Here is a 19,758-nt window from a genome sequence, read left to right on the forward strand (position 1 = left end):
AAATAGCTGTGGGACATTATGTGGTTGTGTTATTTGAGAATATGTTTCAGCACCTGACAGATGAATTTCTTAGAGCTTTTATTAAGGATCAGAATTCTAAGGTGGGAATATACAAATAAACAGTGGAATTCAAGCATTTACCTTGGAAAAGCAAAGGTAAGGATGATAAAGGTCAGCTTTCATTTGCAGTTCCATTTCATCTCTGGGGAGAATAAATGTGTGAGGTCTTCTGGTATTTGACCTTGTTAATACCTACATACTGTTCTGCAGAGAATGCTGGAACTGAGTTCCCCATTTGTATAATAGACAAGCTAATGATTTCTGTATGGTGAGTGTGTTCTCTAAAACAGTCACTGAAACAATGGCTAATATGATGTGTTTTCTACATCACTGCTCGATTTCAAGAGGAATCTAGGGTCACTGAGCTGCATTCAAATAAAATACAACTAGACTCCCAGTTAGTTGGTTCTGTTAGACCAAGTATTTAAATACCCAAGTATTTGAGAGTATTCCTTAAGTACCTGTAGGCAGGAAAGATAATGGATCTAGAGGAAAGATGAATGGGACAAAGAATCAGGTGTCTAGGTCATTCTGTGTATGACTATGAAACTATGTGTCTTCTGTGGTAATAGTTAAGATGCTTATTTTCATACAGGTCACATTTGTCTTTTGGAAAATTGAAATCATTCTTTAAAATGCCAATTCCAATACTATTGTGTGCCAAGGTAAATACCAGGTTGGAATAACTACAGCATAAAGCTTGGCTAAAATACTTTATCATAACACAAGCATCTATTCTTTTACGTATATGTAAACTGAACACTGATTATCTCTCTCCACAGTCTAGAAAATCTATGGAGTAAATCCTTATCGTCTCTTCATACCTGGTTAATGCTGAATTAATAAAATCCTTCCATTTTATTAGTCCTGATAAACAGATAGAAACATGAAAGCCCTGCAAGGACAGTTCACACAGTCTGTCAGTGGCATCAGAGAACCCCAGGGGCCTGATTCTGCTAAGTCTTGCCTCAGGAAGGTGATCTTCTTATAAGGGTCAGAGCCTACAGTCCATGTCACTGTTCATGCTGTGTTTAGGTCCATCTAACAGGGTACATGCAGAGAACATTCAGCACCAAACACTCATCAGACAGAGGCAACGACGATCTGGCTCCCTGTCAGTGGGTCGTGTTCTCTTGTGTTTAATGGAAGTTGTCAGTCCATTTTCCCTGGGAGAAAGAGGTTGCTTGAGGTTACTATTCTCTTATTTTATTTTGATGTCTTAAGAGAAGGAAAAAGTCCAAAAACTTCCTTTTTCATATTTCTGCTTGAAGATCCAGTACAATTTCTGCTACTGGCCTTTCTCTGGAGGCTTGCCTAGATTTGCTGAGAAGGACTTTTGGATGTCTCCAGCCATGGCCTCAAAGTCACAAAGCTCCCTAGGTGTGCCTTCCATCCTTTAATTTCTGCCTCCAATTCTGATTGATAAGTGACCATACTATATTGGTCTCTCCTTTTTCTGACCCCTACCTAAAAATGGGATTACTGGGATGTAGGAGTTTGTCAGGTTTTAACCCACATAAGGGCTTTCTTAAAATATTTTATTTATTTATTAATGAGACGCACAAAGAGAGACGCAGAGACATAGGCAGAGGGAGAAGCAGGCTCCCCCAATGTGAGACTCCATCCCAGGACCCTAGGATCACGACCTGAGCTGAAGGCAGATGCTCAACCACTGAGCCACCCTGATGCCTCTTTTTTTAATATATTCTATACAGTGCACCAGTTTTTCCCAAACCACATCAGACCTCTCTAAATCCTTTACTGTGGACCCCAAAATCGAAGGAGAAGAAAGGAATCAAAATGACTATTTTTAAGGAGTAAGATAGAAAGGACCAGTGGCTCAGAAATTGACCCCCTGGTCAGTGGATCAACAAATGGAAAACATCGACCATAGAACAGTGGCCAAAGGCAGAAAAATAAAGATTTTTACTTGTCCACTTCTGTCATAGCATTTGCAGGTTCTGGCCAAAGTCTTACCCATCTCTCAGCCTGGAGCTTCTATCTTTAAACTGGAAGGTAATTGCCGGCAGCTAGAGCTCACAGGCATACCGCATGATGAGTGAGGTCATGTTAATAAAGCCCTCGGAAAGAAAAGCAATGTGAAGCAGCAGGGCTATTACCGTTCCAAGATTATTTTATAAAAGCGAAACTTAAGTTCAGTGTGATGATTAACAAGCTATTAGAGCCTAGTTATTGATTCCTCTATCTTTAGAGTAGCTAATGCAGTACAGGCCACAGACCCGAAGCTTTCCTTCTTCCTGTATGCCTGTGCTTTGTGATGGCACTTTCCTTGGGAAAATGCAAATCACTGAACATACGCAGCGGGACATCTTTATCACGTAGGTACTAGAAGAGAGAAAAAACACCTAAGTTGGTTGTGTGTTGTCTTAATTTTTGCTGGTAACAAAGATTAATGCAGAGACATGGAAAATGACATCATGAAGAGGAGATGGAGAAAAGTGAAGCGTTAATGCAAACTTCCTTACTCAGAAGCAGCTTGTTGTTTGCATCCTATGTGCATTCTATGCATACACGGTAAATATGCTGTTTTATAGCTTGTTCCTTGCTCCTTTCCTATCCTATCCTCACAAATAGCCACATCACTGATGGTTCCTCCTGTTGATTAATACAAATACCAGTATTGTGCTTATCGGCCATGGATGGTAAATGCTGTTGGTGAAGCCATGTAACACTTCTCCTGTTGATGGACACTGAGGGCGTTAACAAGTGTTTGCTTTCATAAACAGTACTCTGATGAATGTCATGCTTGCATCTTTGAGATTTGGGCCAATTTTCTCTCTGTGATAAATCCCTGGAAGTGGAATGGTTGAATCAGAAGATGTGGAGATTTTGTATCTTGAAACATGGTGCCCATCTACCCACCAGAAGGGTCATACCAGATTCCTTTCTGCCTACACTGTAACAGCATGCCTGCTCCTCCCCAGCCTTGCCCACACTGGGTATTGTCAGTGTTTTTGATCTTCACCAAACTGATAGGGGAATGGAATGTCTAACGATTTTTCCATTACATTCTAGGCATGCCTATCAGACCATAACTGAATGCAGTTGTTGCGTGTCAGGGGACCTGGTTTAACTCATAGCACACTGTTTGAATCTGCGTAATAACCAACTATGATATGATGAGACTTTCCATAGTTTTCAAAAAGAAGCCAAACATTTACGTGGTTTAAATTAACTCTCTCGTTTACACTCCCAGTGTGCTAGGTTGTCTGGGAAGCCCTTTGGAGGTGCCCCCAGTGACCCAGTACAAGTTGTGAGCTGCCTATCCATGAAAGAAAGACCATGCTCAAAAGGAACAAACTCTATAACTGAAGATTGTTGATGGCGTGGTCTGTGGCATTTGAGTCACTAGGATGTATTGATCCCCTTGTCTTCAGCAGTAATATTTTTACAGTTTTAATTTCGATGTGTTTTAAAGGTTATTGTCTCCAGGACAGGTCGTTGAAGAGACCTCACACTTCATCAGAAGCAATTTCATCTTTATGACACAGCCACACACTAGGCAACATATCTCTCCTTGTGCTGATGGATTATGCCAAGATTTATAAGGCTTGGTCTACATGAGAGCAAACACATGTTTGGGCAAAGATTCAAAGAAGTCAGAGGTATAGGGTCAGCATTATCCTGATACAAAAGTCAGGACTTACCCCTCCTCTGCCTGCAACACACACAAACGCACATGTACATACTGGCAATTTTTCATCTTTCTTTTTTAAAATATCATTTTCAGATATTTGCTTTAGATTCAGTTTTCCATGAAGACACCCATGATGGGTTTGTTGTGAGTTTTACTCTTCCAGAAAGCTCATTTATCTATAGTTTTTTAACTGATAGTCAACTAATTGGTCTTGAACCCTACCATAACACACTTTCCTCACATTCCTTTCAGGTAGTATAATAATGAGGAAAGTGAAAATCATCATGAGCCAATATTTGGAGACCTGATATTTGGAATTCTAGAAGTTTATATCTTCTGCCCAGTTCCTATGCCCTCTTTTTAGATAACCATGAAACACCAAACCTAGTATAGACAGCTGACTTGGTTAGCTGGATCTGGGCAATACATCCATATGTCCTCGTCTCTGTTTCTCAAATTCTTTTCTGTGACTAAGAGTGAGCACTGTCTTCTCTAGGCTATTCCTTAAGCTTCTGTGTCTTTTGTTTTCCTCATATTTCCCCATTTGTGACATATACAATACATTACACTAACTTTATAATGAAGGACCAGTGTGACTAGGACACACTGAAAAGCACTTGCCCTGGGCCTCTAGAGTCTAGAACCCCCAGGCCAGCCAGAAGGTGCAGGATCATTACTAGCATTTAGCAGGTGCCACACCCAGCCTTGAACTCAGTATACTTCTCAAAGTATCCTCATATTGAATGTTAATTAAAGGCACTCTTTTTCAGATTCAATTAAATCAAAAGCACTGATCTTCAATATATCGGTGAAGAATCAGGAAAATCTGATAAACAAAGATTAAGATGAGGTCTTTTGCTCCCGGCATGGAGCCTGCTTCTCCCTCTGCCTATGTCTCTGCCTCTCTCTCTCTCTCTGTGTGACTATCATAAATTAAAAAAAAAAAAAAAAAAAAAAAAAAAAAAAAAGATGAGGTCTTTTACCTCCTCTTTTCACTTTGGTGCAAAGAGCATGTTAGAATGAGTCAGGGGACTTGGTTGAAGTCCCAGATCTGTCTCTTACTAGTGTTAGAATTTTAAGTGATTCAATATATTTGGGCATTGGTTTCCTCATCTGTAGGATGCAGTGAAGGTAAGCGAGGTAATATATGATTATTCCTGGCATTATATTGCAGATGCTCGTTAAAAGATGAGTATCATCTGATGGAATTTTGTGTTAGGAATCCCATCAGATAAATTGCCCAAAATATATAGGAAAGCCATCGGACTCTTTACAGAGGGGTATTTACAAGTGATTTTGAATCAAAGAAATATATTTTTTCCTAAATTGTCCCATAAGATAATTGAACTCAGGAGAAAATATAGTTACACCTTGGTACAGTTTTTATAGATTTAGATTAGACTCTTATTACTTACTAAGGTCTTCTGAAGTTTCAGTAGTGACTTGTCTTTGTTTGGACAATGAATCAGAATTGGATATTAAAAGCTTGTTTATGAGATGCCTGGGTGGCTCAGTGGTTGAGCATCTGCCTTTGGCTCAGGTTGGAATCCTGGGGTGCTGGGATCAAGTCTGTAATCGGGCTCCCTGTGGGGAGCCTGCTTCTCCCTCTGCCTATGTCTCTGCCCCTCTCTCTGTTTCTCTCATAAGTAAATAAATAAAATAATAAATAAATAAATGCTTGTTTGTAAATTTCCCCCCAAAAAAGTAGCTATCATTATAATTGAAGCCCTCTATGGCTTTATGTTTCTATGATTTACTGTATATCAGGAGCATTTCTGTAACTCACGTTGGCTAGACAGGTACTGCTGAGTGTGAAAGACATTAAATGGGGTTATACTATCTGAACTGAGAGAAGAGTAAAAGAAAATATCTAAATGCATCTGTTTTGGAGTGGTATTTGTATCAGTTGCCAATATTCATTGGGCAAGAAGAGGTTGGAATGTCAGTTTTCTAAATAACTATGATGGGGTCCTGCTTAGAGAATAGTAGTTCTATCTTCATATTGATTTATTCTCCAGTTTTATTGAGATGACTGTATACATTTAAGGTGTATAGCACAATGTCTTGACCTATATAATTGCAAAATGATTAACACAGTAAATTTAATTAACATCCATCATCTCATGTAGACACAAGAAAAAAAAAATTTTTTTCCCTTGTGAAGAGAGCTTTTAGGCTCTACCCTCTTAGCAACTTTCAAAGATACCATGTTGCCTAATTTTTTATGTTTCCTAAATAAGTCTGTGGGGAAATGTGAAGGCCATCAGTGAGTGTGATGTCACCAGGATAAGAATCTTATTTACAAATTATAAATATGGCTATGGGTGTCTGTTTGTTTTAGACCAGAAATCAACAAACTACAGGCCACTGACCAAAACCATCCCCCTCAATCTGTTTTTTGTAAATAAAGTTTTATTGGAATACATTCAGTTATTACATCTCTGACTGCTTCCATGCTACATTGGCAGAGTTGTTTAATTGTGGCAGACACACAGAGACCATATTGCCCACAAAGCTGTAAATATGTACTATCTGACTTTTTACAGAAAGATTTTGTCAACCCTTAGCTTAGATAATAGTAGCATTGTTTCCAATTGAAGAGGTAGTAGCTGGTACCAGCATGTAAAGTTTAAACCACTTAAGAGCACATAACAGAGAGGCTGAAGGCTTAAGGAAATATGTATGTGAAACTATTTATTTGGAATAAGGGGGAGAATGAGCTTGATACCATTATTCTTGTGTGGATGCATACACAGAAGGATTGGGAGCTAGAAGATGGAATTGAAGACCCTTTCATAAGAAACAGTTTTTCTGGCCAGGTTACCATGGGCAAAGCCTAAGGAAAATCATCCCACCATGACTTTAAGGAAACAGGATTATGACTCTATATAATGGCTATGGAGAAACATAAAATAAAGGTATTTTCTGCAAGTGTTATGGTAGGTGAGAAAAATTTAATAAGTAAGAGCAATAAGAATTTATTCCGTATTGAGAGGATCTGTTTTGCAGCCCAAACCGAATGGACCGTGAAGCAAGAAATACAAGGTCAATTTAGGTGACTTCATTTAGGGAGAAAATAACAACTCAACGGATAGCCAGAGCAGAAATAGGAGAGAATGTTCACCAGACGCCATAGGTTGCCATGAACACGGATGTCTCATGTGTTGTATCGATGATGGATGTGTGCGTGAGTATGTGCACACTGTTAAAGGAAAAAAAAGAAAAAGACCTAAATCCATTTTTATCAGAACTAGAGGGAAAAAAAATAGTCCAGATGTTTGAAACTTTCCTGACGTAAAATATTGCGTAATTCATAAACAATTCTTTGTGCTTTAGCTCATAGTATGTCCAGAATATAGGACTCACCAGCTATCCTCATGCACGAAACAATTGCTCTTTGGTGTGTTTGTTTGTTAAGTGGTAAACATTACCGTAGAGGATGTTTAAGTTTGTGAAAAGGATGAATTGGTGAATATGGACATGGAAAATGTGGTCACAGGGCCCTTCTCGCTCTGATCACCATCCCACCCTCAACCCCATACTCCACACGTGCACACTCTTGATCCACCCTGTGACACTGGCCATGCTGTCTCGGCGACGCACAAAGCCCATGCCCGGGATAAGCTTCTCTTTCAAGCACCTATCGGGCTTGTCAGCATGTGCTTGGAAGAGATAGCGACATCGCTCTGCCCTGACATAACCATCATGTCAGCACAGCAGAGGCAAGTGGAAGATTCTACTTTCCCGATAAAGATCAGTTGCTGTTTCCTGTCTTGAAGACGAAAGTTGAGCAAATGCAGAGGTCATCTGTGTTTATATTAACAATGCAGGAGTTATACTACATTTTCGCAACAACATCAGATCATTATTTATCCACTTGTCCTTTTTTTTTCATCGTTCCTTTGAACTGCCTACATTTGCTTATCATGATATTTCTAAGTCTGTAAACAGCCCAAGTGTGGCTGTTCTATTTCTCTAAATAGAGTCTTAGGTCATTTTATTATCCAACATTATAAGTCATCAGAATGCACCCATCTGTTGTCCTTCCACATCTGGTGTAACTTTAACTCTTTAAGCCTGAAGAAAAACTAGAAAAACAATTGTGAGGTGAGTTTGTTACTTTTTCCTATCACACCACTTTCCGATATATCGTTTTCCTTGAAAAACCACAAGGAAATAATTAAATAGATCTATTTCTTTGGAAATGGCCTTAAATATGATGGCTTTTCCCCCTCTGCCTAGTGATCTTTCTGGTTTTCTGTTGCCCTGATTATTTTCCCTGGGATCATAGCCACTCAAAGCCTTTTCTTACAAACTCAAGAAAATCTTTACAGATGTAAAGTCATAGAGCCTCTAAAACTGCCTTCCCAGTGGCCTAGGGGAAGTGCCACTCCATGGCAGTGGAGCTGTATGGGAGGCAAAAAGCCAAAGCCTGCTTAGCACCAACAACCTTGTCTTGCCATTCTTTTAGATTTCATTACATACGTGACTAGATTTTCTTGTGTGTGCATTTTGGGGTTAATGGGTAACAGCCTATTGGTAGACCTGTGTTCCATTCATTTGACTACCTTCAATTTGATAGCTCCTTCAGCAATAAAGAAAAAACGAGCACTTCAGCTTCAAATCACATGATGAGGCAAATCACAATTTATCAACCAATTATAAGATAGTTCTAATGTGTGAGTTCAGATATGCTCTCTTTCAGTTATCTGTTGCGGGAAGATGCTCACCATCAGGAAATTGACAAATGTTTAATTACTTATGTCGAGTAGCTTATAAATATAATATGAACAGAGACATTTCAACCACGGAATTGTTTTCTTCCAAGTTGTTAACCATTTCAGCTGGAATAGGCTAGATTGTTCTGTGGTAACAAACTACTCCAAAGTCTTGGCAGTTTACAACAACCAAGATTTATTTTTCAACTACACTACATGCTCAGTGAGTATTAGCAAATGGTTCTGTTCCATGTCATTACCTACTTATAGGGGACCCACAGCGATGGTGGAGTCTCTCTTAATATTGGTGTCCATTATGACACAGGCAAAGACAGAAGTAGACCTCGGTCATAGAACAAGCTATGACTTAAGCTTCTGTCTGGATATCATACAAGTCACTTCCATTCCCATGTCCATTTCAGCAGCAGAACAACTCAATCCAAATCTGACTTCAGTGCCTTGGAGAAAATATAATTCCACCCCTAGGGAGGGAAGCAGGTATGGATGAGTGGTAATGAAATCCACCTCTCCATCAAACCCAGGTGTCATTGCTTTATTTGAGTGAGGTTTTTTCTTCATCTTCTTCTTACAGATCCCTTTTAAAACCAGCCTGGAAACAGTGTTTGTAGAAATCAGCTTCACTACTTCTAAAGCAGGGGTTCCCATTGTTGGCATGTTGTGGTCTGACCTTATTAATGGAGTTCAACCTTAATAGCAGGTTGGCTTAATAGGCTTAAATGATGACCCATTCTAGGACTATTATCACCCATAAAGCTAAGGATTTTCCTGCTTAAGGGTTTCACACTTGTGTGAGAAAAGAGTGTGAGAAAAGAGTACACCCTTCACCAAAAGGACCAGAGCTCCCTCCTGTTCTGTCAGCTGCTGGTTTCCTCCAGCAAGATATTAAAACTAGGTACGAGGAGCTGAGGTGTCATTACTCAGCAAGTCTGCAGAATCTGTGCTTGTGACAGCACCCTGGTAATTCCTGATAATTTCATCCCTCCCTGATGGAGACCCAGCTTTTATTTCAGCAACAGTAATGGGTTGTTCTGGACCCCTGACCTCACCTGAAGATGTCTTTATGTTGGATCTGCCTTATATTTGGGGCAGTTGGTTCAAGACTTAGAGAAATTTCTACAGACACTCTCATTCCAGGTAAGTTTTTTGTTTTTGTTTTGTTCTTGGGATAGGACTTAGTCGTATTTTGTCCTCTATTGGAAAGCATAGATTAGTATTATATGCGGAAGCTGATTTGTTCCTTCCGATGTGTTAAGGTTTTTGTAAATAAGCATTGGCTGCATCAACATCAGGGTATATGCAGATCAGCATAGTAATGCTGGACCTTAGTGATTTGAGGGTGGAATGAAACGTGGTATTTTTATTTTTCGAGAGAAAGTAACAAGCTGTATGTTTTATAGTATGAATAGATTAGGGATATATAAGGATATTTATCTAGAGTTTCTCTTTTGTTTGTTTTGTAGAATGATGGGACCCAACCAGGGGGATTGGCCAGAAGCAACAATGGCTTCAGGCTTGACGAAGTGGACTAAAATGTAAAGGTAAGTGTTTGAGACTCTCATTTCCTAGGACCATATCTCCACCTTGTCGTACGGAGTCACGGCCTCCTTTTACCACTTTGGCCCAAATACTGTGAAGCCTTCTGCCCACTGGCAGTGCTTCCCCTGCCATATGCTGATGACTAACACCAGTAAAATACCTACGTACTTTGGCAGTAACATATGCAGATACGTATGTTTCTAATTACAGGGATATTGTTAGAACACGATTTGGTTTCAAGGTACACAGTTAATAATCCAGGCGGAAATAATGCTTTGTTTTGTAACAGAAGAAAATAAGAACTTCATTTTAATCATTTTTTCCCTTTCTCTCTCTTTTTGTTTCTTTGATACACATACATGGGCAATATCATAAACTGGCAATACAAGAAGTTCTTGCAAACAGTGTGGCTATCCCTTCTCAGACCCCGGACATACATCTGTTACCTGCTTAACCATCCATCTACTCCTTTGCTACAGCTGCATATCCAGGATTCTGTGTCCTATCATTGTTCTTTATGGATACCGTGTACACTTTTAAAGAATAAGTGTAAATTCATTAAAGTTATCATTTTAAAATATGTATCTATATAGTGTATGTGCATAATTTTTGCTTTTCCTAATCTTTTTCTTGCAGGCCTAAATGGTTAAATCAGAGAGTGACACGTGTGTATAGAAACTGAATGCACTATAGGTTCAAATGGGCAAAGCAGTCGTAGAGTGAAGTCACATAGTCCCGTTGACTACACTATTGTAATTTGCATTTTCAAATCATTGTGTCTCAGCCTTAGGACAGTGCTACTATTATTGTTGGTGGATTTTGCAACCTAATCTTGATTCATTCAGTGAACCACAAAAAATCACCTGAGGCCAGATTCCCAGTCCACAGGAATTCCCTTTCAAGTGATGAGAGCCTTACCTTCTTCAAGAACCCCTTAAGAATTCACAATTTCTGGAATATAGAATTATTTCTGTTACATCCCCTTTGCTTCATCATGTCCAAGGAAGTAGAGAAATCTACTCACACGTCGATGAGTAAGCAGTGAATGGGTGAATGATACGTTCTGCTCTCTTCTAGAGCAAACCTGGCAAACTGTTTTCGAACACATGTACGGAGCTTGGGCAAGTGGTGTGAGCTCTGATGCACTGAGTGGGATGAGAAATGGATGTATGGAGTGTCTGCTGTGGGAGCCTTCCCCCTTAAACTCAGGACTCAACTGTCTCCCTAGAACTCAAGTCCTTTTTTTCCCAGCATCTGACAACTTGCATATGTTCGTCGCTGAAAATAGGGCCTGTGGCTTTTCATTTCGTGTAAATGATGAGTAAATGGCAAAGCAGCTACAGAGGCATTAACTAAAAGTGGCATTCTCCTTATTCAGTGCACCATGTGCTCTTGTAGACATGCACCATCTGATCGTTTCTTGTGTTACGCTGCAACTTTTTTGGGGCACATGAGAAGCACTTTTTCTCAAGGTTTGTTCATTTAAACATCAGTCAACATTCATTTATTGAGCCTAACTTTACAGTAGGCATCAGGGATATAAAAATGAGTAAGGCATGGTCCCTGACCTCCAGGAGCTCATGGTTTAGAGATGCCTCCATGATAAACATAACTAGCATTCATTGAGCATCAACTGCATCTTCTCGACTCTATTACCTGACTTAATTTTCTCATGACCTTGCACAGTGAATATTGTGTAACACACATGTAATGGATGTAGGTTTCAAAGAAATCAAATAACTTGCCCATGGTCACAGAACAACTTAACAGTCATAATAGAGTTGTCATGTAAGGCTAGATCTTTCCGATTCTAGAGCCTATGCTCTCATTGCTTCTATTCTGTCTCCAGCTAACTGTGTGATACAAAAAGTCACTTAGGAAACACAACTGCACAATGATTATGAGAGGTGGTACGTGCTCTAATTAGCAAATAGACATCTGAGCCCTGGGGTAAAGCTCTGGTCTTTCACTAGGGTTCTGTCCTACTCCACTCTTGCCAACAAACAAGAATCCACATGTCCTGGACAGACATTTATTCTTAGGATTCCCAGGAACACTCACCCCCCAGATCACCTTCCACTCAATACTTTTTATATCCTTTTACATCGCTGGTGACTTATTGGTGACTTACCACAACTGTCACACGCCTTACAAGTATTCAAGAGACAAGACCTCATTGGACAGTTAATATTCTCAGAGTTCCTCAGAAATACTGTTCCCAAGGTCAGAGCCTGCCTTGGAAAGGATATTACCATAATACCCCAGTCAATGCTTATTTTGTTTATTCTTAGCCTGTCTACAAATATCTTAGATTGTTTATATTCCATCATTTCTTTTATTAAAAAAAAAAAAAGAAACTTGACGAGGTGACTTCTTATCCAAATTTGCTCTGATTATCCCCATAACCCTAAATGTCTGGACTTTGTCAGATAAGGTTTACCTTATAGAATTGTAACAGGCTAAGATAAGAAATGGCACAATTAAGTAGAATGTGTTACTTCACAAATGATAGATGTTACTTTTTATTGGCTTAGTATGTTGCCCTTCCCAGGAACATTTGTGTTTTAAAAGAAGCTAAGTAGCCAAATCCAGATTAAAGTAGTGAATTTATAATTGTGAAATTGTCCTCAAAGGGAATATATTTTGGCTGGATGTGTGTGGGGATGGTGGGTTCCTTGATATACACCTGTTCCTTGAGATACACTCTCACCATTGAGGAGCTCTGGGCCTATCTTTACTAGAAGATAGTGGTAGAAAATTTGAGGATGAAAGGGCAGAAATAACAATAAATAATATTAATTGAGAGCTAATTATGCACTAAAGAGGTTCTAAGATCACTGTAAATCATTAACTCTCTAATCCTCTAAATAACCCTATTAGGTAGGTGCCATTCTCCTCATTTTACAAATAAGGAAACAGAGCCTAAGAGAGATTATATACTTTGCTCAAGATTATATAGTCAAGGGGCACTTGGGTGGCTCAGTCTGTTAAACATCTGACTCTCGATCTCAGCTCAGGTATTGATCTCAGGGTTGTGATTTCAAGCCCCAAGTTGGGCTCCACACCCAGTGAAGTTAAAAGTTAAAAGGAATTTTTTTTTTTAATAAAAAGAAGGTTACATAGTCAAAAAGCAGATGAAGGATTTGGATTCAGTCTTTCCTGACATGAGTCTGTGTGTTTTCTACTATATCACACTATCTTTAATACCACAACAAAGTCTGTCCTTCCAGGGCTGGTCCTAGATATTCTTGGCAAATCCCATTAAGGGGGAAGAGGTCCTTTAAGTGGTGGTTAGTTACACAATAATTAAATTTAATATATCAACTTAGGTCAAAAGGAAGTGGTAAGAGTGGAATGACTGTATTTCAGGGGAAATACTTGTTATATTTGTAGTCATGGTCTACAACATTGCCTTTATTCCTGAATGGATGCCAGGAAGTGAGGCCATAGAGGACATCTGAGCATACGATATGTGCTGTCTGCACTCAGAACATATCAACTTGGACAGCCATATGCTGGGGAGTGAAGACATACCAGGACCTTGTTTTCTGTCATCTTTATTTGAGGACCAGGCAGCGTGGCATCAAATGGAAGGAACAAGTGAAGAGACATCAGGAAGATGTCAGAATGAAAGAGAAATGCAAGTCTCTAAAGGAAGTTCCAACTCACTCTTCACCCTCCTGCAATTAGGAAATAGGTGATAAGGGCCCGAAAGGGTAGGAGAGATATTCTAGATTTAGGCAATTCTTACCACGCTCATGGTGGAAAAATGAGATATGTCCAGTAGCAGAGCTGTGGAAACTATTAGAAACTGAGCTAATTGTAGACTTCTCAGTGTGCCTCAGGAAATGGGAAGGTATTTGTCCCTTTGGGGCTTATATTTTTTCCAATTTTCCTTGTTCAGGAAAGAATTCATTCTTTGAGCAATGTAACCTCCTGCTATGATTTCACAACTCCACAAAAGAGAATAATTATAGATTAATAATGAACCAAAATAGAAAATGTTAAATGTGTGTAGCAGATAAGAGGAAAATGTTCTGTCTTGTAAACTGTATTGTTTCGATTCCTGGCAACAAAAAGGAACAATTCTCACCTCTGCAATTCTAAATAGATGTTAGAATTCACTTCTCTTTCCAATGGTGCAAATTTTCAGTCTCAGTGGGAGGACGATGAAGTGCCCTAAGCTTGGTCAAGAGTGAGAAAAATTTCTTATAGCACAGATGCCTTTCCTTCCTTGGGCTGAGAGATTTGTGGCCTTTCATACACGATAGCTGGGCACAGTTTTCAGAAGTTTTCTCATTAGTAAAACAAAGTTTAATTTATTAAGAACTTTCTTTGATTCAGGCACTGAGCTAGATGTTTTCCACATTTTTATGCATTAAAAAAACTGCCCTTGAGGAGCCACCCTGTGTCAGGCACTACACTGGGGTGCTAAAACCTCTGCTATCTCTCAATTCTAACAAAGATTCTGAAAAGTAGGTGGGATGGTGCTTACCCATTTTACAAATATGAGATTTAGAGAAGTTAAGTAAAATGCACAAAGTCATGGAATTAAAATGTGACAGGCAGAAATCAAAATGTTTGGAGTCCCCTAACTTCTGCAACTCTATGCCCCCAGAAGGCCAGATTAGGACCCATTCCTGGGATCCAAAGTCCTTGACTTGTTACTTATTCGGTTTCTTCTTTACCATTGAAACTTAGCCCAGAGTGTCAGTTCCTGATACCCTGTGCCTTCCAAAGTGATATGGACTTAACCTGACAAAATAACCATAAAGGTATAAGGCTAGAGGGTATTGCCAATAAGCACCAACCCTTCTTAGGGGAATCTTAGCAGTGATCTTCTGGAGACACCATGCCTATATTTTTGCCTGATAGTTTAAAATTGGCATGGATGAAGAAAGATGACAGATAGGCAAGGTGGGAGGCAGGTATTTCAGTAACAGCCTCTTGAATCAGACCCTTTCTAGATTCACTCAAGGCCTGGTTCTGTCATCATGGCCATCCCAGAGCTGTCATCATGGCCATCCCAGAGTCTCATTGGTTGGGTGGTCAAAGGTCCCCATTCATCGCAACAGTGATCCATGGGGATTTCTTCCCAACAACCAGTGAAACTTGTATTTAAAAGCAAACTTTAGGGGTGCCTGGGTGGCTCAGTGGTTGAGCATCTGCCTTTGGCTCCCTAGGATCAAGTCCCACATTGGACTCCCCATGGGGAGCCTGCTTCTCCCTCTCCCTATGTCTCTGCCTCTCTATTTCTCATAAATAAATAAAATGTTTAAAAAGAAAAAGTAAAATAAAAGCAACCTTTAGCCAAACTGAAGGAAAATAAAAATTTACAAGTACAGCATTAGCTCAAGCCTATGAGTTGATGGTTTTGTATGGAGTCACTGTTGGGTAAGCCCCAGTTTAATGGCCAAAGCAATTCTGTTACCTGACAGAGTCAGAGAGCATTTTGCCTAATCCAGACACTTCATATAGGTCTCTCCTGCTGTTATATGGTGAGCTATTATATTTGTAATCATGCTGTCCACTTGGTTGTTAGTTCTATAAATGTGTCTAGTTAATAGTCTATATTTTACATTTAGCCGTGCAGATTAAAAGGTCTTTCCTCAGCAAAAACACTATCAGGCAATATTTTTTTAAAGAAAAATATAAGATACTACCAAATGACTTAAAAGTTCTAAAGAATTAGAAGTCAATAGAACATATGAGTATTTCTTTTTTAACGATTCTTGTTGCCTTTGGGGCCATTTCAGTACATCCTAATATAATAATAAATACCCAGCTGTTATTTATTTTCATAGATTCATACCACTACTTCTAAAGCAAAATATTTTTTATTAGTAAAATCTTTTTATTAACCAAAATGAGAATTGCTTTTTATAATGTTTATTTATCTATCATTTCCCATCCTTTGAATTCTGGAATAAGTCCTGGCTTTCTCCATACTATCGCTAAGTGTGTGTACTTTTCATTTTATTCTTCAATCGTTATTTCTGAAGTTTTCAACAAATAATTTGTTCTGAAAAAAAAATTGGAAGCTTAAGTTGGCTTTATAGTTATCAAGTGACTTTTGGTTTTGTTCAAATGACGATTTATAAAGGAATTTCTAGATTAAGATTTATCCTTTCCTACTTCATCTTACATTGCTAAAGTCAGGATCAGTTTGATCACTAAGATGATCATCTGTCTTGGGTGGAGTGGTACCAAGGTCTTTTTTTTTATGTAAAGCCATTGTCGATTAGGCTGCCATCATTTAATGAAGAAGGTATACATAATGGAACTGTATGAATGATCATAGATCATTAAATAAGTATAACATATTTCTTTTCTCGGGATGCCCGGGTGGCTCAGCAGTTGAGCTACTGCCTTCACCTCAGGGTGTGATCCCGGGTCTAGGGATTGAGTCCCACATTGGGCTCCCTGTGAAGAGTCTGCTTCTCCCTCTGTCTGTGTCTCTGCCTCTCTCTTTGTGTCTCTCATGAATAAATAAATAAAATGGAAATATATATATATATATATATATATATATATATATATATATATTCTTTTCTCTGGTTGGAGATTTCAGTGACATAATCATGGCTATAGTGTTTAGGAGTACAGGAAAACATTGTATAGGAGTGTCAATGGTACAATGCCCTGGGCCTAATGACCAAATATTGCAACCATGTGCGTGCACATGCATACACCTAAAAATGTTTTCTGATGTCTTATGTCATACTCAGCATCAACATCTCCATCACAACTCTGTCCTAATGTTTCATAGCCAAGCAGGTAGCAAAAACGCTTGGAACTGTGTTCATGGGTATGCTCCTCCTCAGCCAAAGAATGTGGGGAGATAAATGGGAGAGATTTTTGGTCCATTTTTTAACTGTATCAGGCATCTCCTACTCCTTCAGTGTACTCAAACTTGGAATTTATCCAAATTGAGGCTACAGGTCTTTTCTGGAACTCCCCCTGGATTGTTTTGGTTTGTTTGCCTTTAACCTGGCTAATACCTATTCATCGTTCATGACCCAACTCATCTTGGGACAGCCCTCCATTTCCCCAGCCCACCCCAACTCTTCATCTGAACTCAGCATCACTCCTGTGTGCTCCATGCTCCATTGAATGATTTGTTTTGTCACTGGACTTATTACTTTGTATTGTAAAAATCTATTATTAGGAAAGCATCCCTCCTTCCTTTAAACATGAAATTCCTTGACAGGAAGGACTAGGTCCTATTTATCTTTCTCTTCCCCATGCCTGGCACAGAGCCTGGCTGTATAGTAAATTCTGAAGAAATCTTTGTTGAATGGGCAAATAAACTTTTGAGAACCCTACACAAGTATATTTATATGCACCAGAACTCTTCCTTCATTTCTTCTGGTTGGTTTTCACGAAGACAGATACTAGGGAGAGAAGAAGAGAAGATAATTAGCTTGTAAAATATTCTACTATGGCATTGTGAACATGAAGTTTTGGTTTGGGAGTTCCTATCAATGAAGATTATTTTTAAAACTAAAATTCAAAATTTTCACTCTCCACATCCTCCTTTATAACATCATTACTTCTTCCTATTTTTGTCATAGTTTTGAGTACTATGTTTTCAACAGGAAACATCTGATTGGAATACATTTCTTTAGATATCTTTGTTACACCTCATAAGCTACATTTTCCAAATATACAAACCCCAGGCTGGAAATACAATAGACACTTTTGAGAGTTAACTCTTATAGATATGTTGTTTGTGCAAACTGTAACCAGATATATTTTTAAATAAGATCTTTCTTAAAAATCCCAGATTAAAGTAAACCTTGTATTTTGAGATAATTTTGCCTTCACATGCAGTTACAATAATACAGACAACTCCGGTGTACCTTTTACCCAGTTTCCCTCAAAGTTAACATCTTGCAAAACTCCTGTATAATAGCACAACCAGGATATTAACATCAGTGCAGTCAAGATACAGAACATTTCTGCTCCTCCAACAGTCCCTCATGTTACCCTTTTAGAGCTGCCTCTGGTTTCTCTTCTTGCTATTCCCACCTTTAATCCTAGCAACCATGAATATTTTGTCATTTCAAAAATACTTCATAAATGGAATCATAGGATCTGCAGCTTTTGGGTATTGGCTCTTTCTATTCAGTGTAATTCTTTAGAGAGGTTTAGAACGATTCTTTAGATATTTATCCAGGTTGTGTGGACATCCATAGTTTGTTCCTTTTTCCTGCTGTATAGTATTTCAGAGGTTGGCTGTTTAATCATCTACCCATTGAAAAACATCTGAGTTGTTTCCAGATTGGAGCTGTTACAAATTTAGTTGCTATAGCATGAATATTTATAAATATTCATGTAGAGGTTTTTGTGTGAACATACATTTCAATTGTCTGGGATAAATGCCCAGGAGTGTAATCTCTGGGTCATATGATAGCTGCATGTTTAGTTTAGGTTTTAGTTTTCTGGTTGTTATTTTTTTTAAGAAACTGCCAGAATCTTTTCTAACACAGGTGTGCCATTTTATACTCCTTTCAGCAGTGTCAGAATGATCCAGTTTGTCTGCATCTTCACCAGAATTTGTGGTGTCACTTCTTTTATTTTTTGTCATTATGGTAGGTGTACTGTGATATCTCATTTTGGATTTAATTTGCATTTCCCTGGTAGCTACTAAGGTTGAACATCTAATCATGGGCTTATTTGCCATCTGTATATCCTCTTCTGTGAAGTATCTTAGTGCCTTTTGCCTATTTGCTAATTGGTTTGTTTTTCAATACTGTTCTGTTTTGAGAGTTCTTTATATATTCTGAGAGCAGTCCTCCATCAGATATGTGGTTTGCAAATACTTCCCCCCCCCCCCCCCCCCCCCCCCCCCCCCCCCCCGCCAGTATGTAACTGATCTCTTCATTCTCTTCATTGGGTCTTTCACAGGGCAAACACCTTTAATTTTCATATGAATAACTTTTTATACCTATTCGGCAACCAGATACCTAGATTCTCCTGATAGAAAAGCTTGTCTGAGATAATGTGAAATCATTTTTACATATTCATAGATCTATCTCCATTAATGTCATGCAAATTTAACTTTCACAATAATAATGAAAACAGAATTCTCCATTGTAAATGGGCTGTTTTCCTTGCTCAAGCATTTCACTATAAATTCACTTCCAATAACATTTGTTGAGCACATACTCCATGTTGAGTGATAAGGATACAAAATTCATAATTTGTGGCTTATTTGCTTTAGGCACTTAAATTTTACTGGATTACATCTAAATTTTTATTTGGTAATATCCTTCCAGGAAGCAGGATAGTCTTGTTTTCTATTATCTCTACTGCCTTACAATGAAGAAGAGAAATAAGGTCTTAACTTTGCTTTTAACTATGAAACCTGAAAAAATACAATGAAATAACTTGTATGTCCCTCCTCATGATACAATAAGATTATTCTCACAAGAAGACTTTGACTTCTCAAAACCTACTTGGCAAACTATGTTATTTCTTAAAACATGAAAGGTTGCTTTCAAAACATATCAGAACTTGGGACTCCTGGGTGGCTCATTGATTGGGTGTCTGCCTTTGGCTCAGGTCGTGATTCAGGGTCCTGGGATCGAGTCCCACATCAGGTTCCCCGCAGAGTACCTGCTTCTCCCTCTACCTATGTCTCTGCCCCCCTCTCTCTCTGTGTCTCTCACAAATAAATAAATAAAATCTTAATATATCTTAACCCAAAAACATAATCAGAACCTAAAAGTCCTAATAACAAGGAGCACGATACAGAATTGC

The 19,758-nt window shown here is 38.7% G+C and overlaps 1 protein-coding gene across 9 annotated transcripts in view; it reads left to right on the top strand.

The window, feature by feature from the left end:
- Positions 1-19,758, top strand: part of NRG1 (neuregulin 1) — a 1,069,619-nt gene that overhangs the window by 742,434 nt on the left and 307,427 nt on the right. Inside the window, exon 2 of one of the 9 annotated variants that reach the window (XM_077849086.1) lies at positions 9,918-9,995. The exons of the other annotated variants lie outside the window; for them this stretch is intronic. The gene's annotated coding sequence lies outside the window, so the exon portion shown is untranslated. The remainder of the gene's footprint in view (positions 1-9,917; positions 9,996-19,758) is intronic. 9 annotated transcript variants of the gene reach the window in all.

This window comes from Canis aureus, chromosome 15 (assembly GCF_053574225.1).
Source record: "Canis aureus isolate CA01 chromosome 15, VMU_Caureus_v.1.0, whole genome shotgun sequence".
Taxonomy (NCBI): domain Eukaryota; kingdom Metazoa; phylum Chordata; class Mammalia; order Carnivora; family Canidae; genus Canis; species Canis aureus.